At 62.5% G+C, this 25,719-nt stretch overlaps 1 protein-coding gene across 2 annotated transcripts in view; it reads left to right on the forward strand.

Annotated features, from left to right (window-relative positions):
- The window catches only part of RXRA (retinoid X receptor alpha), a 114,723-nt gene that overhangs the window by 13,993 nt on the left and 75,011 nt on the right, over nucleotides 1-25,719 (forward strand). The window contains exon 1 of one of the 2 annotated variants that reach the window (XM_054520870.2): nucleotides 7,109-7,125. The exons of the other annotated variant lie outside the window; for it this stretch is intronic. The gene's annotated coding sequence lies outside the window, so the exon portion shown is untranslated. Of the gene's footprint in view, nucleotides 1-7,108; nucleotides 7,126-25,719 lie in introns of those variants that run through there. 2 annotated transcript variants of the gene reach the window in all.

Below are 25,719 nucleotides of genomic sequence, written 5' to 3' on the forward strand. Positions count from 1 at the left end.
CTGAAGCAGTATGTTTTGGTCCAGTGGGGCTCACGTGGCACCGGCTCACTGCCTGCCCTCTGGCCTACGGCATGGCAGGTATCACTGACCATCCGAAGCACTCAGCTCCCTTTCCACAGGCACCTAAGCAGACGGTCTCGGTGCATGAGCCTCGATGCGCGCCTTGGCCTGCAGCTGCCTCATCGAGCGATGCCAGCAGTGCCTAAGCCACATGCCATCCAGGCTGGGCAGGTGGATTGGATGTGTGAGCTGTGGCCCAAGCGGTCCTCCCTGGCCCTCTGGCTGGGGTGCCTCAGCTCCAGGAGCAAGGAGCCTGTCTTCTGTGGAATTCTGCGCCCTGGGAGAATGAGCTGAGCCAATCCTGAAGCCAGGGTCAGTCACGCACACTTTAGTGCGAATGAGCCTCATGTGAACCCTGGAAAGGCCTCGCAGGAAAGGAGAGGAAGGAAGGCTTCCTCTAATTGTGTGGATGAGGAAATTGAGGTCTGAGAGCGGCACGGCTGGCAAGCGGGGCGAGCTGACAGCCAGGCTGTCTCCTGACCCTGGCCTGGTGCTCTCACCTCTTGATGGCCCACCTTGGGGCGGAGTGAGGGCACAGATGGGAGGGCCCTGGTGGGGACAGGGAGAGGTGGGTGGCCGGAGCTGTGACCGCAGGCCCCGCCGTGGGTGGTGGTACCTGGAGTGTGTGCCCAGCACAGCGTGGCACACTCCCTCCTTCCCTGTACCCCAGTGCTGATGAGCAGGCCGAGCTACAGAGAGGGGCTCAGCTCCTTGCCCAATATCATGTGGCCAGTTAACGGCAGAGTTGGGATTTGAACCCAGATTCTTGGGACTCTTCTATGAGCCACTTCCAGCCTGGGGTTCTGGCGTGTGGTTGGAGTCCTGGGGGGCTGCTAGGGTGGGGGGACATTCCTCCTCTGGGAGGGACCTGGAGCCGAGCCCTCCCAGCTGGCTGAGGAGGGGCCTTGCTTCCTACACAAACAACCAGGCCTGGCTGGAGCCATTTTATTTTTATTTCCTATTTTTACTTGCCCGTTGGCTCTTTTTAGCAACTCTGGGTGAGATAGGCCCCCGCCCTCCGGTCTCCACCCGGCTTCCTGGCCCAGGCCAGGACCTCGGAGGAGACGTGGGCGTGGGTGGCCCAGGGTTGGGCTGGCTCGCAGCTTGGCCGGCATACACCTGGTGGCAGAGCTCCTCTCTTTCTGGGAGCTCCAGGGCGGCTGGCCTCGTCCCGCCCTCGGGTAGCACCATGGGGCATTGCATGGTGGCAGGGGAACGTCTTGGTGTGTGACTGTTTGTTGCCACCCCTCCTCTGGGTCTTGGCCTGAGGTTGGAGTTTGGGAGGTAGAGGCACTGGGCGGTGTGGTCTTGGAGCTGGGTGTGTGACTGGCAGCGTCACTGCCTGGGGCCTGGCTGGGCAGGGCTGGGCTTGGGTTTGTTGAGGCTCTGCCCACTGCTGGCCTGGCCCCACCCGCTGAGGGTACACTGTGCTCCAGGGTCTGTGAATCCCAACCTTGGGGGTAGGGGCTGTCAGAGCATCCGGCCAGCTGGAGCCTGCCTGTGGTGGGTGTTGCTGGCTGGGGGACATGAAGACCTCGAATGGTGAGGCGTCTCCCTGAAGGCGCTCTGCTGGGCCTGGGGTGAGGGCTCTCGTGCTGGCATTTGGTGGGTAGTGGGTTCTGAACTGTGAGATCAGGCTGGAGAAAGCCCCGGACCCACTGTGGATCCCAGGCCAGAGTGAGGGCAGGGGCGGGGGTCCGGGTCGAGGACTAGCAAGCCACAGTGCACCAGGTGCCCCGGTACCAGCTTGTGCCAAGCCCATTGCCCTCCCAGAACCCTGGGGGAGGGAGTTGCCCTCATTTACAGAGGGCGCCTGGGCTCAGAGAGGCTGAGCCGATCTTCAAGGCCACACAGCTTGTGGGCATGGAGGGACAGATCCTTGCCCTTTCCCTGCCAGGAAACTGAGGCACAGAGAGCGGAGGTCCCCCAGGTGGTCAGGCCCCAGAGGCCGGCACTCGGGACGGCGTGCTGTGCGGCCTCTTCCTGCCATCAGCGTGGGGCAGTGGGTTGGTGCAGGCAGAGTGGTAACAGCAAGCTGGGGGCAAGGGACTGCGTGGGAGCTGCTGTGAGCCCAGGCAGGTGATGGGGCTGCGGGGTTGCGGGAGGAGGCCCCTGTGCTTCCCACAGGGCCATGTGTGGTCTCCAGGGCTGAGATGGCTGGTGTGGGCCGCCCTGACCTGGTGAGTTTGGGGAACCTGGCCCCATAGGAAAGTGGACAGTGCCGCGGAGGAGGCTGCCTGCCTACCTGCCTGCCTCGCCCTTCCTGCTCTGGCTGGCTCAGCGGGTCGAGCGCAGGTGGTGGCTGTGGCCCTGCCACCACCGCAGTGACCTTCTCTTTGTATGTGGGTGATGTGGGTGGCATGACTGCGGGTGCGGGCACGTGTGGGTGCCGGGGATTGTCTGGTAATCCTTTGATTAGAGGCCGGGAAACCCAATCCCGCGGCCTAGGCGGTGGGGGGACCTCCTTCTAGAGAGGCCCCAGCAGATTATGGGATTTTCACCTGCCCCGCCCTGGGAGGTGTCTTGGGCCCAGAGCATTTGGCCTTGGGAGATCGGGAAGGGGTTCCTGCCCTGGAGTCAGGGAAGCTGTCTGCGGCCCACAGTTCTGGGCCCCATGCAGACCTTTTACATGCCGTGTGACCTGGGGCAGCGTGTCTCTCTCTCTGAGTCTCGACTTTCTCATCTGTGAAGTGGGGTGAGGGCACTTGCTGCCCAGGTGGTTGTGAGGGTTGACTGAAGTAAGGCCTGTCCTTCAGTTCTTGCCTGGGAGCAGGGAAGGGCACTGGCTGGGGTCCCCTCTGAACCTCAGTGTCTTTGTCTGAGGGCTGGGAGGAGGAGTTTCTTCTTCTGGGTTCTGGGGGCTCATGCAGGATTGCCCGTCAGCATCCTGCATCCCCTGGAATAGGGGGCGCTCAGTGTAGGACAAAGGAACATGAGGAGGGCATGAGTGTTGTATCTCATGGGAAGAAGCATTTTCTTGGGAGGGGTGGTTGCAGGGGCAGCTAGTTCTGGAACCATCCTAGGACCTAGAAATTGCTTAGGGCCAGGAAGCGAGACCAGTCATTAGGTGCAACTTTGACATAGGCTTGAGAGGTCACGTCCCCTGCCCTATCCCCATCTTGCTCAGGGGCCAGAGGAGAGACGCGTGTGCACTTGGTGGACTGTCACGGGCCTGGGGGCCTTGGGACCAACCCTCCATCCGCCCATCCCCAGCCAGGTGCAGCACTGAGCAGAGGGAGCCTGCGTTCTTCCTTCAAGCAGAGGATCTTCTACAACTATGGGGAAGAGTGTTTCCTCCTGGAAGGCGGGGCTGGCCGGCTGGGTCAGCAGATGGGCTCCTCTGGCGCCTTCTCACCTTCTGGCCGGTCATTGGCCCTTGTGGCCCTACCCCAGTGGGGTGGGCATCTCCCCATAGGCCCTCTCCACAGGATGCAGCCCTTCCTCATGGGGCCTGGTCCTGCTGAGGTTCTGGGGGGCCATGCCCCGTGTGGCCCCATCTCTGTGCCACCTCTCAAGCCGTTCCCTCTGCCTGGCATGTGTGCCTGCTCTGCCCTTCTTTTTCCATCCTTGTAGGCCTGAGTCCAGCGTCCCCTGCACTTGAAGCTGGCCCCAGGGACCTGGCAGGCTGGGGCCCATGCAGTACAAATGTGGACAGGTCTGTCCCCACCCTGCCCTGGGCCTCCCTTTTTCCCAGCCTCCTCTGGCTCCGGCATGTGCGGAGACTGTGGTGTGTCTCCTCCTTGGATGGAGGAGCGGGTAGGGGGCTGGCTCCGCAGCTTGGGGTCTATCTAGCCTGGTATCTGGAGAGACTTGTGGGGTGCAGCTTCCTGCCCTTGCCGCCGGAAGGGGCTGAGATTGGGGTCCCGCCCCTTTGCTCCTGACTCAGCAGCTGCAGGGTGGGGGAAACTGGAGGTTTCTTGACAAAACCCCCAACCCTGGGCACCCGCCCAAGGCTTAGATTCCTTTTATGAAGGTGGAAGTGGAGTCCTTGGTTCCTTTCTCTGGGGACTCCCAACAGGAGGTTGGGACGGGGCTGGATCCCAGGCCCTGGGCCCTGGAGCCCTCTCCTTCCCACCTCCCGGGCCTCCGAGAACTGTGCTTCTCCGCTGTGTAGCGCCCTCTGTGGCTTCCCAGGGTGGAGTTCTCACTGCTGCCTGGCCACGGACGCCCCTCCATCCTCAGGAGCCAGGCAGGCCCCACCACCATACCCCTTAGCAACCAGCTTCCCACTCCGAGCGGCGTCTGTCTGTGTGCTGCCTTCCATAGGAGACTTTCTGAGCTTAGGTTCCCTCGACGCTCTATGGGCACTGGGCTTCCTGTCCCAACACACTGGTGGTAATGATGGGACGTAGCCTCTGTGCGGGCCCCGTGCCTGGTGTGGACCCAGCAGAGTTGGGCAGCAGATGTGGAGTTGGGGAGGAGGGGAGCAGTGACAACCATTCAGAGTGGGCTCTGCCTCCTGCACCCCTGGGCCGTGTGCCTGGGGACAGCGGCCAGAATCACGAGGCCCAGTGCTCGAGCTGCAGTGTGGATGGGTGGCTTCTCTACCCCAGGCTCCAGCTCTCTCCAGCCCAGCGAGTGTGGCAGCCCCTGGTCTGCTGGGACCACTGCCAGTGGCCAAGAAAATGAAAGTGGACATGCCCTGGAGGTTATGGGCTTCAGTGTCCCCACCGGGTGAGTGAGGATAACGTATCCTCCTCTAGCTGGTATTTGCACAGCCCACGGCTGTGCCGGCTCCGTGGAGGGCCAGTTGTCAGGTGCTCGTGAAGTGTAGCTGCTGGGAAGGAGGTGGAAAGTTTGGGCCAAAGCCCTGATGGGTTTTTGTGTGCCCTTGGGTGGTCAGCAGTCGGGGTACCTGGTTGGCTCATTGCACTTCAGGCCCCACCCTGGGACTGGCATGGATCCTTGTGGAGGGATCTGGAGTTTGGGGTTGGAGAAGCCTCAGCCCTGGCCTTGGTGGCCTCCATCAAGTAGAGACCAAGGCCACAGGCAGGACGGGGGCTCTGGCAGGAGCCGACATCGCATGTCTGGCCTGGCTGCACCCACCAGGTGTTCATCCAGGAGCTGCTGGCAGCCCCGGCAGGCTGTCCCACCAGCTACCTGCCTCCATCCTCCATAGGAACTTGTGAAACCTGGAACCGAAAAAGAGCCAAGGCAGGAGGGAGCAATTGAAGTTGAAATTAACTGCTGCTGCATCTCCCCAGCGCCAGCCCTGCCACTGTCAGTGCAAAATGCACGACGGGGAAGGTGAAAATAATCAAAGTCTTGACTCTCTGGCCCGGTTCATTCATGACTAAATACGTGTCAGTTCCCGGCACAGATGAACATGGAATGGGTACCCCCGGGTGGGACTGTGGCTGCTCCTGTGTCCAGATGTCCCCTCCTCCAGGAAGCCCTCCTTGATTTCCCCATTCAGGAGGTCCTCTCCTATACCCGTGTTTCCTGATACATGTGCGTCTTACGGTGTCCATATAGGGACAGTTGAGAGTCGGGGCAGCAGCCTAGGCCACTTCTGGGGGGTGGGGTCCAGGCGGGGTGTGGCCGACAGCCCAGAGTGGTATGGTATTGGGGCCCATGCAGGGTCCCTCGGCTCTACCACTGCTGGCCCATTCTAAGCACCTGATCAAGACCATGCCGCCCTCCTCTTTAGTTCCTCCTGTTCCGCTGTGGTCCTAGGGGTGGAGTTCCAGCCCGGGACCTGGCGTTCATCCTTGCCCTGCCTTCCCTGCCCTCCCGTGGCTTGCTGGGGACCAGCTGTGCTGACTGATGTGATGTCTTCAAGCGCCACAGCTTTGCACTTACCGTCCCCTCCCCCAAATGCCCTTCTGCCGTTGCCCCTTCAGGTCTCCCTCGGCTGTCAGCTCATCCAGGGGCCTCCCCAGACCCCCGGCTGCCGTGGCCTCACCCCCACTGGTCCCTGTAGCCGGTTCTGCTTGTTCCTTCTGAGCACTCGGCAGGTCCTGCCAGTGGCTGGCCGTTCCCGGGCGTTTTAGGGGCTCTCGTTAATCTTCTTGACCAGGACCTGGGCTCCGGGGACTAGGGGTGCCCAGGGACTGCAGGACCTGCCCCGGGTCCTGGCACTGCCCAGCTTCACATTAGCGGGGTAAAGAAGCGTGTCTCTGGGTGCCGTGGGTGGATGCCCCCAAGGGTGGAGCCCCCATTTTGGGGATGTGCTGCACCTTTACCCCACTGTCTGCTTGCACTTGTGAGCTGCTGGAGTCTGAAGCCCAGGGTGGGACAAGGAGCTGCCTCTGAGGGAGGGTCCTCCTGGAGGCCCCAGGGGCTTGAGGAATCCGAGTCGGGACAGTGTGGGTTGGAGGAGTCACAGGTGGGACTGGCTGGGACCCCACCAGCGCTTCACTGCTCCCATCTTATGGAGGGGGAGGGCAAGGCTGGGGGGGGCAGCTTGAGAGGCACTGCCTCCAGACACCACATCCTGGACCTGGCCCTTGCAGGGAGGGCCCAGCTGTCACTGTGGAGGTGGCAGGCAGGTGGGAGTGGGGTGGTGGCCTTTCCATCACTGTGGAGGTGACAGGCGGGTGGGAGTGGGGTAGTAGCCTCTCTGTCACTGTGGAGGTGATGGGTAAGGGTGGGATGGAGGCCTTGCCATCACTGTGCGGGTGGCAGACAGGTGGGGTTAGGGTGGGGACCTCACGGTCATCTGTGGGCAGGATGGGGCAGCCATAAGGAGAGCAGGTAGAGAAAGGGTTAAAGGGCCGAGGGAAGTAATAATGTTTCTAATTTTCCTGTGTAATTTAATAAAAATGTAAATTGCTGGGCGGATGACGCGCCCTGCCGCGGTGTTGACCGAGATTAATTGCGGGCTCTCGTGGTCAGCCTGCCTTTGTCTCTGCGCCCCGAGCGCAGCCCGGCTCCTCCGTCTGCCTGGGAGGCAGACACCGTGCCGTCCACCCTGATGGGGGTCGCAGTGTCCAGGCTTCTGTCGAGCAGGAGGGGGGCCTGGTCGGTCAGAGCCAGCCCCTGCTGTGACCCCACACCCCTCTCCGGAGGAGCACAGGGCTGGGGGAGGACGGCCAGGGGCCTGCGTTGACGGGCAGGTTCCAGGTATGCGGAGGGTCAGTGGCCAGCGTGGTTAGGGAAGGCCCTCCAGGGGGATGCTGCGGGTGGGCTTATGCCTGGGAAGGGGCAGCTGGTGGGGAGGTGGAGGAGGATCTCTCAGGCTGGGGGAACAGTGTGTGCAAAGGCTCCGGGGTGGGGCTCACTGACAGGGGCTGGGGCGGTCAGTTCAGAGCTAGACGTTGAGGTCTGGTGGCCAGGAGGGGGCTAGTGGGTGACAGAGCCAGGCAGGACATGGCCAGAGGTGCTGGGCCTGTCCTGACAGTGGTGAGCATCCTTCAGAGGCCGTGAATGCTGAGTGAGGGTCCTGGCTGCCGGTGAGGACGGACCCCAGGGGCAGGAGGGGAGTTCGTGGCCACTTAGGAGGCGGAAGCAGAGGCGGCCATGGCCATGGCTGTGGGGATGGAGGAGCCGGTGGGTCTGGTTGCAGTTAGAGCCATGGCCAACAGGCCTGGAGTGGAGGCTTGGGGTGACCATGTGGTTTGGGCCTGCACAGTGGTGCCGTTTCTAGGGACATGAGGCACCGAGGGGAGTTGAGGGTGCCAGGCGCGGCAGTTGCGATTGAGGTCATGCAGGACCCCTCGCAGGTTACAAGAGCAGTGTGCATTGAATGCCAGAGCTCTGGGGGAGACCTGGAAGCCTCCCAGGAGGTGAAACCCCAGGGTCTGTGGTTGGAGCTTGGAACATTTTGGTGGCAGGGCCAGCCAGGGTTTTGAGAGGGAGGACAGAGCAGCATTTGCTGGTGCAGCGGTCATCATGGTGCGATGGTCTTCAGGATGCAGGGCAGCAAGAGCCAGGTGCAGCTCCTCTGAGCTCAGGCTGGCTGAGAGGGTCCCTGTAGCCCAGTTTTGTCCCAAGGTCCCCCAGGGCCCATGTGGCTGCTTGTCCTCTGCTGCAGATGGAGCCCAGTCACGGGCAGAATGTTGATCTGATCCCGGGGGACGCAGGTGGCCGACACGTGGGTTGAGTCTTGGCTGAGTTCATCCAGGCTTGAACAGCCACCCTGCTGTGGCACTGCGATGGAGGGCTGGCTCCTGCCCAGTGCTTCCCGGCCTACGTACGCCCTGTCCTCGGGGTCCTAGGCTGCATGGCACCTGCCCATCCGTCCGCTGTCAAAGGCATCACGTGTCCGCCGTGTGCTGCCTCAGGCCCAGTGCAGGATTCAGTGGTCAGAAGACTTCATGTGCCTCCCCCGGGGCGCTGGACGTCGAGGTGGGTGAAACCAGGCCTGGGGTTGCAGTCCCTGAGGTAGAGTCGAATTTGGGTGTGTGGCTTTGAAATACCCAGGACCCCCAGACCTTGGCAGGACCTTACTTTGGACACCAGCTCTGTACCACCTGAGTGCCAACCGTGGCATTGCGCCAGCTGGGCTTTGAGACTCGGGAGGGGCTGGCATATCCGAGACCCAGTTCTGTCATTTGCGGTGAAGGTCTGGTCCCTGCTGAGGAGGCTGGTGATGCGTGGTGGGTACGCCGCTTCCCAGGAGGGGGACCTGTGCTGTCCCTGAACTCACCGAGGGCCAGGAGGGGTCCCGAACACTGCCCTGCCTCATGATGGCCCGCAGAGAGGGTCTTGCAGAAGAGGGGTCTGGCTGGGCCTACAGACCCCAACTCCCTGCCCCAGCCTGGCCCCGAGCTCCCACTTCCTCATGCTGGGCACACGGAGAGCCCTGCTGATCCCTGCTCTGCACCTGGACAGCCCAGTGTCGTTGGTGGGCCTGTCGGGCAGGGGCGCCTCGGCCTGGTGGAGGGCTTGGCCGAGCTTGGTGGCGGGGAGGGAAGGCCTTTCCACGGGGAGCAGGAGGGAGGAGAGGGACAGACTGGTGGGTGGGGGAAGAGAAGAGGCTGGCTCAGGTGGGCTGGGGTCTTCAGCTGCCACACCTGGCAGTGGTGCTGCGGGGGTGACTCGGCCCTGAAGCTTGTGGCGGGCAGGAGCGTGCACGGACAGGGACCCAGCAACTTGGCGAGCATGGGCCAGACAGGGGCAGGGTTCTCAGGTGGCCCCACGCCTGGGTGACGTCAGGAGACCCCACATCGGGCGAGGTTACCCGTGTGTCTGTTGACTTGTCTCATGACGTTTGGGGACTTTAGTTCAACCTGAATGCCTGTCTCCCTGGAGGCGCAGGGCTGTGCGCAGGATTCCCCAGGGCTGGGCTGGCCTGGCGGTGTCCACCCAGGAAGGCTGCTTGGAGGAGGGGCAGAGCTGGGCTGGCTCGGGTGGGCGGGCAGGTGCCGCAGGCTCTCCTGTGGTAGGAGTGGGGTGGACAGTTTGCACGATCTCGTCCTGCCTGTGACACCTTCCTCTCCTCCTGTTTGGGTCAGCTCCTGGCTGCAGCTGTTGTCTGGAGGTCCCCAGGCACTGCTGGGACCCCTTCCCCAAGCCCAGGACCCCTGATTCATGCCTCTTTCCAGAGCACTTGCTGGCCTGTGGTCAGGAAGAGCAGACCCGCCAGATGGCTGTGTGTGTATGTGTGGAGGGGGGTGGAAGGTGGGGGTGCAGCTGCCCAGAGATACCAGGAGATGTCATGCCGATCGCACGCTTTGATTGAACAGCCTGTCTGGGGCCGAGTGGGCAGCTGGTCAGTGTCAGGCTCCTGGGGCAGGATGTATGGAAGCCACCGGGGGAGGGAGGAACTGGCCCCAGAGAGCCGGTAGGGCTGGGGCAGCGGAGTGGCCTGAACGCAGTGCTGGCATTGCTCCCTAGCCCCCGCCTCGCCAGCTGCAGCCTTGGAAGGCCCTTTGCCCCTGCGAGCCTCAGTTTCCTTTTCTGTAAGGGGGCATGGCTGTCCTCGTCCCCTGGGTGGTGGCTCAGAGCTGGACATGCTGTGTAGTAGCCACATGGGTGGCGTGCTGGTGGCTGGGGTCCCCAGGGGCTGCCCGTGGGCGGTCAGCTCCATTCGGAGGCCTGTGGTTTCCGGCTAGCGTCTTCCTTCGGGCACAGCAGGCCCCAGACGATGCTACATGAGGACTATGTGGGCCCACCCCTGTGCTGTGCCCTGTGCTGTGCTCACCCACGTGGGGAGCCTGAGGCACCGCCCAGTGGGGCCTCCCTGGCCCAGCTCCACCCTGCCCTTCCCCACAGAGAAGCCAGCCTCCCCCCAGGAGCAGCTCCATCTGGGGCATTTTCATGCCTTCTGCCAAGGTGGGTGGGGGTGGGAGTTGGGCCAGTGGCTCTGCTTTCCTCCCTGCCTGTCCCCACTGCACGAGGAGATGCATTCGAGGGGCTGAGCGGCTGAGCCTGGGGCCCGGCCTGGCCTGGGTGGTGCCTCCCCTGCTGCCTTGTCCTCATCTGTACCCAGGGCTAACGTCAGCACCTCGGCCGTGTGATGGCATGGAGGCCACCTGTCCTGCACCCACAAGAGGCCCTATGCCTCAGCAAGGGGGGCCGAGCGTCCCTCACCTGCCTAAGTGTCCTTTCCTATAACATGGAGCACCAGCCTCAGACTTCATGGGAAGTGCATGTGGCCTCGAGGTACAAACACTGCATTGTGAGGAAATGCTGGCCGCAGGGGGCTGAGCCCTCTGAATTCTTTGCTTAGGAAATCAGAACGTTGGGGCCCCCCTCTCCTGCACAGGCCAGGCTTGGGGCTGGCAGAGTCTGAAGAGGTGGCAGGTCTGGGGCTAGGAGGCCCGGCGGGAAATCACAGGAGGCCTTGGGCAAGTGCCTGGCCCTGTGGGCCGCAGCGTCCTCCTCAGAGAAGGGGCAGTCGGGAGGGTCACTCTCGAGGGGCCCTATGCCAGCAGCGGGCAGAGGGGAGGGCAAAGTGGTGGTCCCGGGCCCTGCAGGCTGGTTGTGAGGCAGGCTGGTCTCCAGTCCCTGCCTGCATTGCTCTGTTCCTCCAGATGGTCCTGACCCCAGCACCCCAAACTCTGCGTCTTCCCATGTGGGGAGCCCCAACAGGGCGCAGGGATCCTTCACCTCAGGAAACGCAATCCCTTCCCCGGCCTGTGAATATTTCATCAGCAGATTAAAAATTGAAGCTGAACCATCCCTGCTCCTCCGGGAGGGTGGAGGAGGGGGGCCGGCTCCGTTTCAGGCCGGTTTGAGTATTTTTCTTGATAATGGAGCTGCGTCAATTAGAAAATGACGTTGCTGGTTAAAATGCCGTTCTGTGGCCCTCTTTAATTAAGGCCGAGATGTAATAACCAATCCGCTGCTGCGAACGCGTTTTTAACCATCAGAACGCGAGGTGGATGACATGGAGTTGGGTTGATCAGAGGGGGTGTGCGGGGTCTCGGAGAGATTTATGGAGGCCATGCAGCAGCTGCAGCTCTGGCGGGGCGTGGGGTGTGCCAATGTGTGTTGGGTCAGATGGGTGCTCTGTTCTGTGTGCACGTGTGCGTGCATGTGGCATGTGTGTGTTGGGACCAGAAGGGCCTGGGGGCTGAGGTTGACAGTCCTACCGAGTTTGCCTGCATGGCTCATGGTGCTGGAGCCAGAGGGCGGCTCCGGGCAGCCCGGGGAGGGAGCGAGGCTGCACAGGCTGCGGGAGTCAGAGGCCTGTCGAAGGCGGAGTTGGGCTGGGGTGCAGCAAGGGGAGGGTTCTGGGCATGGGATGAGGACGACAGCGCGGCCCAGGAGCCCCTGTGAGTTTGATGGTGCCTGGGAGATGAGGAAAGGGGCAGACTGACTCGGCGCCTCCTGGGGTGCCTGGAAAACCCTGCAGAGGTGCATGGGGGGCGAGGGGAGGGGAGCAGGGAGGTGGTGTCTGGCCATCCCCTCAGGTGTCTGAAGGGTGAGTGCGGGAAAGGGCTGCTTCGGGGACCCTGGATGAGTCCGGGGCATGAGGAAGCCTGAGGGGCCGCAGTCCTTCCCTGCTGCTGAGCAGGGGCCCTGCTCTAGGCCCCAGGTGGGCAGCACAGGGCCTGGTGGGGCTGTCTTGCCCTCCCTGCCTCGCCCCTGCCCAGCAGTGGGCAGCAGTGATCACCCGGCAGTGTGCAGACTGTGTGGGAACCGGCGTCCATCCGGACCACCCAGCCGCCTGCTGGCCCCGCTTTCCTTTGGTGGGACTGAAGGTGCACCCTGGCTGAGCCCTGCAGCTCCCGGGGTGCTGGCTTGACACAGGGGGTCAGCTGCCCCAGGGAAACGAGGTCAGGGCTTGCCTGGGACTGTCTGGGATGGGCAGGGTGGGGATCAGCATGGGGCAGGCTCCACAGCCGACGGCTCCCATGCCTGTCTGGGCTGTGTTGGGTCTTGCTTGAGGTTGGAGCGGTCTCCCTTTGGGGACATCCAGGGCTCTTGGGTCTCTCTCTGGCAGGGAGTCAGGAGCCCTGGAGACATGGGAGTTCTCTCCTGCTTCCTTGGTGTGAGGAAGTATGTCCTCAGCCTGCTCTTCTCCCCTTGGGGACACTTGGCCCTGCCTTCTGGTGCCCACGTGGAAAGCCAGCTGGGGGCTGTGACGTTTGTTGACACCCTCCCACCACCTGTGCTCTCTGGGCTGGCCTCTGGAGGTGCAGGCTGGGGGGATGAGCCGCCCCAGGTACAGGGTCCCCTTCTGGAAGGGGGAGGAGGGGCTGGGGCTGCTGGCGTGGCTGGGAGGGGCAGGCCCATAACTGGGAGGTTCTGGGGCTTGAGGAAGAATCCCAACTTTTACTTTTGAAACAAGAGCAAACAGCAAACTGAGCTCTCCCGGCTGTGGAGGAGGTGGGCTTGTTTTCTTCAGTGGATTTCCTGGAGTCCTTCTCAGGGGTATCCCTGGTGCGCAGAGGTGGGATCTCTGATGGCCCATGGTTGTAGGAGGCCTCAGGCCAGCGTACTGGAGAGTGGGAAGGCAGGTGGTCTGGGCTGTGAGTGCACATGTGTGCATGTGTGTGCACGGCCCCATGCATGTACACCGCACGTGTATGCACATTAAGCCGGTATCCCTTCATGTGGCCCGGCCACAGGCATCCTTCACTTTGAGCAAACCCTCACTTACTTTCAAAGGTGTGTTCATTGCCCAGTGGTGCCCCAGCAGCTTCCACGGCCCCCATGAGTCCACGAGCCCCTGTACATCCAACACTGCTTCTCCCCACAGCTAGCGGGGAGGACGTTGGCAGCTTTTCTGCCTCCTCCCGCTTTCCCCAGGGTGGCAGGGCAGAGGTGCCCTCGGTGTGGGGGTGCCAGGCCCTGGCAGGCAGGAGAGGGAACTGCTGTCTCCTCATGCTGCCCATGGGCCTGGTTGGCCTCCAGGCCTGGGATGCCCCGTTGGGGCCGTGCCTGTGGGGTGTGTACGTGACCTCAGGCTGAGAATCTGGGGGGACTCCAGCAGCCGTACTCATCCACGAGCCCTGCTGGCAATGAGCTCGGACAGCCTGGCTGCATTTGGGGAACGTGTCCCCAAGGCTGGTGGGGATGGGGCTGTGGGTGGATGAGAGCTCAGCTAAGGGTGCCTGGTGGCTGTTCACTGGAGATGGAGGGGGCCACAAGCTCCTGGGGAAAGGGGGCAGAGGCAAAGACGGAGCCTAGACTTCACTGTTGCCACCATAAAATAACACTTGGGTCCATGCCTGGGAAAGCCTAGAGGTGCATTCCAGCCTTTGTGTCTCTTCTGATAGATGGGATGGGGTGCCTGGGGCCCAGCAGGGAAAGTGGGTTGGTGGATTGGTGATGTCTGCAAGGAGGGTTGTGGGGCACTCCTGCGTGCCGAGTGCTCCCATCCTGGCCCTGTGATCTCTGAAGCTAATCTAATGTCACCCTTCTACCGGGAGCTGCGTGTTTTCACTGTGACTTCTGCAGAATTTTCTGCCCATACTGCTGGCTCTTCTGGGTCCCCCTCCTTGGACAGTGTTGGCGTGAGGAGGTGGTCGGTGCGTGTGTGGTGGTGGAATGAATGAACTCACCCAGGTTGGAGCCAGCCTCACACTGCCGTGGCTTAATGGGTCTCACCTGGGCTGCCCATCAGGCACTTTTGAAGATGAGGAGCTTTTAAGATTCCTGGTACCCAGGCCACACCCCAGACCAATCAGATCGGCAGCTGTGGGAGTGATGCCTGGGTACCAGGGCTCCCTGGTGATTCTGTTGTGCCCCAGGGTGAGCCCTGCTGGTGGAGACGGCCTGGGCCAGGCATTCCCAGGGTTCCTCCTGCAGCTCTGCTGGCATCTGTTGTGCACTGGCCTTCGCTGTAAGACTGAAATCTTCAGAGGCCATGTTGTTGCTCGAAGTCTCAGATCTGGGCCAAACCTGCCTCTGCTGTCTTGGGCCCTCCAGGCTCCCCAGGCTGCAATTGTCCTCATCCTGGATTTGCCTCTCCCCTTCCCATAGGCCTGTACACTCCCAGTTCCCTTAGAGTGAGTGGAGCTGGCTTAGGGATGGAGGGGCTGAGAGGCCACTGGGAAGCCGTGGTTGGGGAGTCAGGGAGCCTGTCCTGGAGTTCTGGGGTGTCTGGAGCAGAGGGGCTCCGGGAGACTGCATGAGCAGGGCCTCTGGTCTAGAAGTGGTCAGGACCATGATCCCAGGAGGCATATACATCCCATCTCCTGCAGGGATGGGGTGGCTCAGCTCCAACTCTGCCCACGTTGGCTTTTGGGGTTCAAGGCAGGGCTGGGGCTGGGCCACCCCATCTCTGCTGGCGTTTGTCCTCACCTGCAGAAAATGCAGGCCCAGTTGTCAGAAGCTGCGCTGTGGGTCCCAGGTGTATGAGCAGTGCCTAGTGTGCCTGGGCCTGGCATGGGCATCTCTGTGTCTCTTTGAGCTCCCAGGCCGGGCCAGGCACTGTTAACTGAACAGCAAACAGTAAAAAGCAGCCTGACCCTTGGACAGATCCCCCGACTCCTGCCCAGCTTCAGTTTCCTGATATGCTGGTCTCCGAAAAGCTGGGAGGCTGAACAGAGATGAACAGAGCTCACCGGCAGCTCAGTCAGTGCCAGGAACTGCTAGTTGTTATTTTTGGTTAATTTTTCCTTGCCTGGGCTTCACTTCTCAGGGTGGGCTGGGAGGGAGAGGCAGTGGCCCAGAATTAAGGTGGAGGGGTGGGGCAGTAGAGTCCCGCAGGGAGGGGCACCGCTGTCCATAGACAGGTTTTCAAAGATGCCCTCTGCAGCCAGGCTGAGGACCCAGAGGCCCGGGAGCTGTGTGCACCCCCGCTGGGTGGGGGAGGTCCTGGGCCTGCTCCTCTGGAGTGTTCAGCTTGGAACGCAGCCTTGCCACACGTTGGAGGCAGGTAGGGACCTGGCCCGTTGTGCAACCTGCAGCTGTGCAGGAGAATTCCTCCCAGGGCCCTGGGCTCACCCTGCCCTGGAGTCTGCATTTTTCGGAAAGCTCCGCAGGTACCCTCTCAGTGGGTCAGAGGCTTTGAGGAGGTCAGGGTCTGCGCCCAGGTGTCAGACAAGCCCTGGGGGAGGGCAGCTGAGGGGGTGGGGGGCAGCTCCCTGCCCTCGGGATGGCTGCTGGGCCCAGACTGCCACAGAGTAATGGCAGGGAGGTGCTTCCACGACGCCCTCGCTGTGGGATCTGGCTCGGGCCTGTCTCAGGCCAGGCCTCCTTTCCCTGGTGACCTGGAGAAGCATGGACTCTGCTGGCATGTCCTTTCCTCCTGCCCCTGCCAGGTGGAGCAGGGTGGGGCCTTCTGGGGAAGCTGCCCCACCGTCACCTGGCTTCCTTGCCCCAGCCCTGCAAGGGAGCGGAACTGTGTCAGGCTCTCGTAGGTGACTCTCCCTGGGGGAGCTCTGGGAACTTGGGTAGGTCACCTCATCAGCCTCAGCCTTGCTCCCCTCATCGGTAAAAAGCGGGGAAGAGTTTCTACCTTGGATTTTGGTAAGGGGGGGGAGCCATTGTTTAGCTCCCACCGGGAACACACCTGGGATGGCCCTGGGCTGGGGACTGCATGCTGGCCGGGCCGGGGAGCCAGGGGTTGCTGCCTGTGCTTCTGCAGTGCCCACCAGGGCTTTCAAGGTATATAGGGCAGCACGGTCTGCGGGATGGAGGCCCTTCCTGCTGACACAGGAGGCTGGGGAAGGTCCGTGGCTGGAGAAGGTCCGTGCCTTGCCCAAAAGTGTGTCTTATCACCAGAAGATGGCCCGGTGCACTAAGCACCTACTGTATGCTAGCACTGCGGTGGCCGTCCTGCTCAGCGGCTTTTGGATGAGCCATCCTTGGCTGCCCGCAGGGGAGGACCAGTGTTCTCACCATTGTCCTGCTATGGAGGGGAAGGTGACAAGCTTCTCTGGTGGCACTTGTGCCCTCAAAGTGTTGGGAAAGGGTGGTTTTCCCAGGTGGGGGCCCCTGCCCTGCCCCAGCCTCACCCCGCCTGAGGCCCTGCTCAGCCACCACCCTTGATGGCCCTGGTAGAAAGTGTCTCCCGACACCTCTGCACCCTGCCTTTCTCCCAGCGTCAGCAGCCCTGGAGGTGGCCCAAGGCCCATGTCCATGCCCGGTGCTGGGCACCCCCAGGAAGCTCAGAGGCCCCCAGGCAGAGCCGAGGAGGCGTGAAGGCATAGCCAGGGCGGAAGCAGAACAAAAGAAAAAAATCCACCCCCAAACCCACCCAGCCCACACCCTGAATCTCCTTATCTGTGTCTCCGCAGCCTGTTGCAATTGCCTGCTCTGAGTGGGTTGAGAAATTCGATGGAGCAGATAGTTGCCCGGGCACTGAGGCTAGTAGGGCGGTCGGACAGGTTTGGTTCCTGCCCCAGGTGGAGGGCCCTTCTCCAGAACCCAGAGCAGAAACCTGGCCAGAGTTCGCTGCTGAGCGGGCTGCAGCCTCCCGCATCCTCACCTGGGCTCCCTGCAGGTTCCTGGGAAAAGGGGACTTTCAGGGCCAGGGGCAGGGGATTGCACGGAGCTGATTCGCTCTTTGGGCCCTCTGCTGTAGCCGCGTGAAGTCAGGCGCTTTGTGGGCCTCAGATTTCTCATCTGTGCAGGGGGTTGGGGGACGTGGCGTTGGTGAGGTCCGTATGTCCACGAGGACTGTCCATACCACGAGCACAGTGGGGGAGTCGTGGGTGGAGGGTGGGAGACCCCCAGACCTGAGTCAGCCCCTCAGAGAGCTGTGGCCCTGGGTTTGAGGCCAAGGGTTTGGCTGTGGTTTGTGCAGTCCCGAGCAGAAAGGCGAGGTCTTTGCTAGGGAATGCCCTGCTTAACCAGTCAGATATGTTACCCAGAACCTTCCAGAACACAAACATGCACCAGAGGTAAGCAGAATTGGCCACCCTCGGGGCAGAGCACCCGGGAAATTACGTGTTCTTAGAAAATTATGTGTAAATCACGGTTTCTTCATGAGTTTGTTTATTGGTTTTTCCCTGGCAACCTTCACACTGTCTGATCCTCGGGTGAGACCATGGGGGCAGTTTACAGCAGACCCTGTGGGCAAGGGGACGGGCCACAGCAGAGGAGCAGCATCCCACCTGGGGCCTGGGGTGCCCCCACAGAACACGGGGACATGGGATGAGAGGCGTACCCACTGTGCTCCCCAACATCCCAGCTGCTCGCTGGCCTGAGGGCCGGCTCCTGCAGCACCATCTCCACGGGAGGCCGTGGGCTGCTTCCAAGAGGGCTGCTGCCGGGTGTGCCGCCCAGGCCCCGGCCACCTGCCGAGGACGGAGCCAGGCGTGAGCCCGTGCAGGACAGAGTGGAAACACCGAGTTCTGCCTGCACAGGCCTTGGGGTCCTTGCTGGAGGGCTCTGGCTCATGAGCCAGGAGATGGGCACCAGGCCTGTTGGGCCGCCACCAGCCACTTTCCTCCGGCAGCAGGCAGGAGCCACAGCTCAGGGCCAACAGGCCTCCCTCAGCCTGGGTGGGGTGGAGCTGGAGGGAGGGCTTCCTGGGGGAGGTAACAGGGAACATATGGGGAACAGCATATGCAAAGGCCCAGAGCTGGGAGAGTTCCGGGGCCTGTAATGGGGAGGTCAGTAGCTGAGCCTGTGCAGTCCTCAGAGGCCTTGTGCGGGGTCTGGACTTGGCCCTGTGGGTGCCACCCAGGAACTGACAAGGTCTTGTTCCAGAGACTTCCCCAGAGGTCTGGGACCTGCTTTCCAGGCTCCTGTTTGGATGCTGTTCCAGCACAGCAGCACTGCCCTAGGCCCTGCCCTCCCCTCCCCGCCCCTCCCTGGTCATCTGCAGGACTGGGCAGAGCCCCTGGACCCTGCCCGAGACAAGCAGTTTCCAGGGCAGGCCTGGGCCCCAGCTGGGGTCTCTATGGGGTGTGCTGGCTTTGGGAACGTTGGCAGGTCTGAGCCTGGCCTGTGTGAGTGCTGCTTGCTCACGTGGGTGGTGAGGGCTGCAGGCAGAGGGCCAGGAGTCCCCGGGGCCTGCTGCTGGGCTCAGGGGAAGGGCAGGCGGAGCCCTGGGGCCAACAGCCCCACGTGGCAGGGGGTTTTCATTAAGCCTTGCGCCCACTCCTACCCCATGCCCAGTTCTGGAAGGCTCCGCAGGGTCCAGGGAGCATTCATGGAACAGCTGCTGGGGGCTGCCACGGGGAGAGGCCGAGAGGAAGGCCAGGGTGTAGCCAGGGGCGGAGGAAGCTTCCAGACCCGCTGTCTATAAAATTGAGGAAGGCAGAGGTGTTGTTCTTGCTTCCGGGGTCCCCTGCTCACGTCTGAGGGCACGGAGAGTGAGATATAAAGAACACTCATTCCACTGAATAGCTGGGGAAACTGAGGCAGAGCCAGGGCCACCTGCCTTTGGCGTCCTCAGGCGTTGGCTGTGAGATGGGTGTGCTGCTGCTGCCGGCAGCTCTGAAGTGGGCTTCGAAAGCTTTGGAGGCCCCGGAGATAATTATCTGGCAATAATGAGCTAATTAATGGCTGCAGGTGTGCCCCAGCCCACCTCCCCTCCCATCCCAGGCTCCATTCTGCCTCGTGCCTCCCACCCTTCCTCATCCTCTCCACCGGGTGCGCCCTCGCCTCGGTGTGAACATCAGTTCCGTAAGTCATCGCGTTATTCCTGGGGCACTGTGGCTTTGCCTGCTTGGAGGGTGAGGGTGCCCGCCTGGGGAGGGCTGGAGGGGCTACCTTGACCTCCGGGGAGGGGTGTGACGCACCCCCTGTGGATCAGCCACCTGCATTGTTTTCCCTCCCTCCCTCCCTAAATAGCACACGCAGGCTGAGGGCAGGGGAAGCATGGCCCTGGAGTCCGGACGAGCCACGTGTGGCCCCGGTGGGGTGGGGAGGTGACACCCAGCCCCTCCCCTCCCAGCAAGGATGTGGCCTGTCTGTCCTGGAAGGTCCTGGGTAGGCTCTGGGCCCTGGTCCCAGCCCGTTTCCCCCAGGGGCTTTGCTCTCGAGATTGTCCTGCCATGCTGGGCAGCCTGGTGGCTCTGGGTGGGCCTGGCCTGTGAGGGGATGGGGCCCTGGCAGCAGAGGCCTTTCCTTGCCCCACCTAGAAACAGGGAAGCTTCTGGAGCCGCAGGGGTCCCTGGGCTAGGGGTGTGTGGGACCGGGCCGGGAATGGAGCAGTAACCGGAGGGTGGAGGTGTGGCGCGCCCAGTGGGCCCACCCGGCACAGATGCCACCATGCTTTCGAGGCCGCTGAGGGGCCCCAGGGCTTTATCTAAGGCCCCCGCGATTGCTCTGTCCTGCCTGGGGTGGGCCAGGATCCCTGGGTAGGGCCTGGAAGCTGCCAGCTGACCTCAGTAGCCTTGGTGGGGGGCACTGGGCTGGGTGTCTGTCTTCCCTGGAGGCTGCACTGCCTGAGCCGGTGACAGGCTGCGGACTGGACTGTCAGGCGGCAGGGCAGAGCGAGCAGGAAGCGCTGGTTCCTTCTCCGTTTCCACCCCGCTGGTCACGGGAGCCTGCTGTGCCCAGGCCTGGGCTTGCTGATGCCTGGAGTTCTGGGTTCGAGCTCTGGCTCCGTTGTGGCTGCAGGCGAGGCCCATCCTTCCCCTGGTCCCGCCGCCTGCAGCCTCAGTTTCCCTTTCTGAAGGACTGGTATCAGGAGACAGTGTGGGCAGCCAGTGCCCGCTGTGCCAGCGCCCCTTCCGGCGCACTTGTGTGCAGGTCGCTTGCGGTTACCCGCTGCTCGCTGGTCTGTGGGAGGCTCTTTTGAAAGCGGTGCCGTTTGGCTGCTCAGCCTGGCGTTGCATGGGGGACATGGTGGCCACAGGGCCTTCGTGTGTTGGGGGTGAATCCAGGACCTGGGACCACAGAGAGAGGCGTTCTGGCTAGAATCTTCTGGAATAAAGAGCCCCCTTCCAATTCCCGGGGCTCATTGGATTGAGGGGCTGCCCCCAGGCAAGCCGAAGCTGGGGACCCCGAGGCCTGCCAGTAGGTAGTGGGGAAGCCTGCTGGGGGGAGGCTAGAGCCCTGGGCTCCCTGCAGGGGCCCTGAGCCCCATGCAGGGCGAGGGTTCCGGTGGCCCTCAGAACTCCGGGTGACTCCCGTCTTTTCCCCTGGCCTGGGGTTCAGTAACCCAGGAGGCCTGGAGAGCTTTTGGTGTGCTGCCCACCTCAGAGCCCGGATGTGGTGAGTGCTGCCTCACCCCGGCCCTGCCAGGCATCTTATCTGACGGGCAGGAGCTGGCCCTTCGCTGTCAGACTGGACTGGCCCACGTGCCCTGCCATCTGACTCATCCAATTAATGCCGTGATCATTTTGCTAATTCCTTCAGCTAACTGATTCTGGAACCTTTTCCGGTTGGGCACTGGGTCTCGGAGCTGGGAGGGAACCTGGAGATCCTTTTCAATGTCCTCATTTCACTGAGAGGTAAACTGAGGCCTCCCAGGAAGCACAGCCCTGCCTGCCCTGCCTCCTCCCAGGCTCTCCCCTGAGCCCCCGAGCCGTTCTGTACTGAGGGCCTGCTGTGTGCCCCGCCCCTGGGCATCTCCTGTGGGGAGGACCCTTCCAAGGGTCCGCCTTGCCTACCTGGTGCCGGCTCTGTCGTTTCTCTTTGTCTCTCGGCTGGATGGCTGGGACAGGCATGGTGGTGGTGGGAAGGTGCGGGTGACAAATGAGGCCATGGGCACTGAGGTGTTGCGTCTCCTGAGACTAAATGCCTCCAACGTGCGTGATTCATCAGGGCCTTCCACACCGTCAGTGGCCGTCGCCCGTCATTTGCTGGTAATGAGCTTTTTCATACTGTAATTTGTGTCTCCTAATTGCCGAACAAGCACCTAATGGCTCTGATTAACATCGGAGGGACTCTGAGCTTCCGTGTTTGGGAGCAGGCCTGTGGCTTCCAGGACTGCCTGCCACCTGCCCGTGTGACTCGGGGAGGCAGAATGTTCCGGAACAGGGGCTCAGGGCCTGAGCACGGTGGCCCTCCTTCTGGTCTGACCCAGGTAGGGGTTTCAGTGCCTGTCCTCAGGGTCCCCATCTGGAGAATGGGGACAGCAGTGTGTTCATGCCCTGGGGGGCCAGGGTGTGCACATAGCTCCGGCTGCGCTGGGTTTCTGATGCCGCCGGGCTCTGGTCCTCCCCTCCTGCTGGGCTTGGCAGGGCTGCCACTGGTGGGAGAAGCCCCAGTCTGTCTCCCAGCCTGGAGCTGCCCCCTGGCTTGGCACTGCCCTCTGTGACTCTGTGCTCTCCCTGGACTGCCTGCTGGCTCTGCCCGCCCTGGGCCTTCTGTGCCGGTTGGGAGGGGATGGGCTCAGAGGAGTGAGCGGCACTTGTCCAGGGCCCAGTGCATGGCCGCTGCTCATGGCAGCCTCTGCCTAGAGCCCTCAGTGGCTCCCCTGTGCCCCTGGGGTAGCTCCCACCAAGCCTTGACCCTGGGCCCCCTCCCTGCCTGGTCGCCCCTCCTTCGAAGACTCTTGCTCATCCCCCAAGTCCCATCTCTCCCTGGGGTGGCAGAGGCATCTCTTAGGCCCACCTGGCTGGGTGCCCCTGCAGACGCTCTGTAGCCCGTGTTTCTCCGTTCGTGCCACAAACTGTGTTTCCAGTGGCTTGTCCAAGGTTTGGCTTCCCCAGCCCCCGCCAGACCGTGATCTTCAAGGGGGCAGGAGCCAGTCTGCCTCGTGGTCACAGCACAGTGCTGGCATGGCACAGGCCTTCCTTCATGGGTTTCATGGAGTGAATAAATGATGGTGTTCCAGGGAGCAGAGCCTCCTCCTGGGAGCTGGGCATGGGCTGGGCATGGGGCTGACAGTTAAGTCGTGGATTACTTCACACCTGCAGATACACGCTGCCGTCTGAGCTGGTGAGGCCCAGCAAGGCCTCCACGAGTGTACCCAGCTCTGCCCGCCCCACTTTCTGTCGGCCCCTCATGTGGTCCCGGTCGGCTCCCAGCTGGAGCGAACACTTGGCTGGTGGCGCTCAGAGGAGGGGGCCGGCTTGGACGGGGATCCTGCCTGTGTGTGCCCCCATGCCCAGGCTTGCACCAGCCTCACTCCCGCAGCATTGTCCCCAGCCTGATGTGCCTGCTGTCAGCAGCCACCTCGGCTCCATTTGGAGACCTGAGCTCTGGGTCTGGGCAAATCCTTGCTCTTGTTAATGTGGAGAGGGTGTGGACGGTTGCAAAACAGGACCGCTTTCTCTTGCCCCTTCTCCCAGACAGAAGCTAGGAAGTGAGCCTAGGGCACTAAGTTCAGTAAGTTCACCTTCCCCGGGGGCTGTTGGGTGCCATGTTCTCCCTGTGCCATGTGCCCTGTGCCTGTTGGATGCCACGTTCTCCCCATGGGGACCTTTTGGGAGTCGTCATTAGTGATGGAGGTAACCCAAGTCATGGCCACGGGCGAGGGGGTGGGGGCCTCGTTGCTCTGTCCCCTCCCAGCCCAGCATGTGGCAGGGCTGTCGGGCCTCAGAGGTGTCCCCTCACTCACGGAGCCTGGCGGTGGGCCCTGTCCACCCACCCCATTTTCCTGAGCAGCGGGAGGTGGGAAGGCATCCGTTTAGGGAGTCAGCTAATTTCATACCTCTCTGGTTTCTCATCTAAGGCCCAGCCCTCATGGGCCTGGTGTGGCACCACGAGCCCAGGCTACTGGGCACTGTGCCCCTCCTCTGCAGGGCAGTGTGTCTGTGGGGCAGTTTACTTCTGTCCTGTTTCTGGGATGGGCCTACACTGCCCTCCAGGGAGGCCCCAAGGGGTGCAGGTGAGCAGGGTTGGCAACGGCAGCTTTGGGCAGGATGGGCACTGTGCCGCACCTGTGCTGCGCCGGGTGTAGCTGGCACGGTTCGGCTGCTGTCTGCCTGAGCACTGCCTGTGCTGGCCAGTGTGTCTCCCAGTCCCTGGGACAGCCTTGTGGGAGGCCCAGGCCGCCCTGAGCATGGGGACCCCAGGGCCAGAGGTGCGACCTGAGTATGGGGATCCCGGGGCCGGAGGTGTGACGTGGGTCTCCTCATCCTGACCTCAGCTCCAGACATGTCACCATCTCCCCCGGGTTTAGCATTTTTTGGGGAAAAGCCTCCCCTAAGAACTATACAGCCAGAAAAAAGAAGAAGAGAAAGGGTTGTGCCAAGAGCCTCGTGGTGGGCATACTGGGTCCGCGCCGGGTTTCTCGTCTCCCAGCTGCCCCTCCTTCACCCCATGTTTCTAGACTCCTCCACAACCGTGATGTTGCCCATCTCTTTTCCCCCCAAATCTCCAGCTGCATGAAGACACTTCCCACTCAGTGGGGTGAGGTCCACAGCGTCACGTGTAAGGTCCAGGCATCAGGGACAAGGTGCAAAAGCCGTGCGGTGGGAGCTTCTGCTGGAGCGGGAGGGAGGTCCAGCAAACGCCCACTATGTGGGCACCAGGGCACTGGTGGCTTCAGGGGGCTCCAAGCCCTGGCATATTAAATGGCCTCCACCCCAGCATTGATGGACAGCTGACCCTCAGACGCTGACTCCAGGAAGGGCCTAGGGTCGGTGTCTTTGGGAACAATGTCAACAGCAGCCTCTGTGTGGGGGTCCGGCTGTCATGGGCTCTGTGTTTGGATGCTCCCAGCAGCCACCAGAGGGCAGCTTGCATCTGTGGGAAACTGAGGCCCAGACAGGCCGGGGCACAGTTCTGGTGGGGCCTCACCTGCCCTTCTGGCCTTGGCTCTGCAGACCCTCTGGGCCACTTCCTGCCAGGGGTGTGGATACGGTGGAGCAGCCCTGGGTGCTCTGTGGCTCCCAGCTCCCCACACCCCCTAAGCTGGGCTCTTCTGGGCAGGGCTGGGGCGGTAACCCTGGGGTGTTCTGGGAGATTGGAGACCCCCTGGGGGTCCATGCTTTGCCCAGCCTGCCCCTGCTGACGTTAGGGCTGCCTGGGACTCATCTGGGTCCCTAGTGTTGGTGGCTGGGGGAGAGGAGCCAGGAGCGTGGACTCTGGCATTCCAGGCTGGGACTGGCCTCTCGGCCCCTAGCTCGAGGCCCTGGCTTTGAATGTTACATAGATGAGGCCTTATGTGGGTCCGTTCCCTTCTGCTTACCTGCCCTCTTACTTATGAGGAGGCTGACACTAGAGAGGGGTGTGCCCTGTCGCGGTTGCCCAGCCGGGGGGCGGGGCAGGCCCACAGCTTCTGGGGAGAGCGTTTCGCAAGGTGGGGTCTGGTGCTGGCAGGAGGGTGCGGGGTGAGCCAGTGGCTCCGGGGCCACCACAGAGGCGGCTGTTGCTGGAGGGCTGATGGCACGCTGGGCCCGGGAAAGCCCCTCGTGGGCCATCTCCCGGAGTTCTCTTGAGGGCTCCTGTCTTACGGATGAGGAGATAGAGGTTGAGGGTCATAGCCCCAGCCTGCAGGCGCTCGAACTGAAAGCCCTCGCCTCTCGTGGTGGGGCAGCGCGTCCCAGGGTGAGTGACCAGGCGGCCTTGGGTCTCTGGTGAGCTCAGGGAGCGGGGCCCACGTTGCCTGGCCCAGGTGGGATTTGGCAGGTAACGCTTGTGGTGTGTCCTGGTGTGAGACCCGGTGTTCTTGGCTGATGTGTGGGTTTGCTTATGGGGTGGACCAGGCCGCTGTCCCCACCTCCTCTCTCTGGCTGTGGCCATGGCAGTGTGGACCAGGCTGGGGCTGCACTGGGGCCTGGGTGGTAGGGGGTGATCTGCTTGTCCAGTGGCTTCTGTGGCTTTTCTGGGGTCCTGGGCTGTCCCTCAGCAGGCCTGGGACTAGGCGGGGACAGTGGGGACGAGTTTCAGGTCTGTTCTTGGTGGCTGTTAACTCTAGGCCAGATGTAGCCCTGAGGGGCCCGGCAGAGTCTCGGTGGGGCCAGCTGTCGGTGGGTGAGGTGCCCCAGGGGAAGGGAGGGCCAGCCCAGAAGGACTCTCCCATTACCCTCTGGTGGCTTGCCCACCCCACCATTCCTACTGCCAGGCTCAGGCCTGTCTTGGGGAGGGGTCCTGGGCTAGGATTGGCCGTGGGGGAGGTGCACACAGACACTCAGCACAGTTGTGGCTGCCTCCAGTCAGGTGTCTGGCTAAGCGAACCCTAGGAGCCGCCTGTCTTTGCAGGAGCCGCGGGGATCATCTGGCGGCTGCCTCCACCCCTGCCTCCACCCCTGCCTCCACCCCTCCCTTTTTGGGAGGTGGGGCTTGGCATCTTCAGCATTTCTCGTGTCTTAGTAACAACCTGGGAGAGGTGCTGTCCCTGGGTACAGATGAGAAGCTAAGGCTCAGAGGCACCAGGGCCCCAGTGGGAGGCGGCAGAGCCTCTGGTGGCTCCGTGTGGCATGTTCTGGGGCTGTGTGTGGGGCCAGGGAGGGTGTCTTCAGCACAGGTGCCCGCTGTGTGGCCTCCCATGTGTGCCCAGGAGGAGTGGCACAGCCTCTCCCTCTG

The sequence above is a fragment of the Pongo abelii genome, chromosome 13, assembly GCF_028885655.2.
Source record: "Pongo abelii isolate AG06213 chromosome 13, NHGRI_mPonAbe1-v2.0_pri, whole genome shotgun sequence".
NCBI classification, from domain to species: domain Eukaryota; kingdom Metazoa; phylum Chordata; class Mammalia; order Primates; family Hominidae; genus Pongo; species Pongo abelii.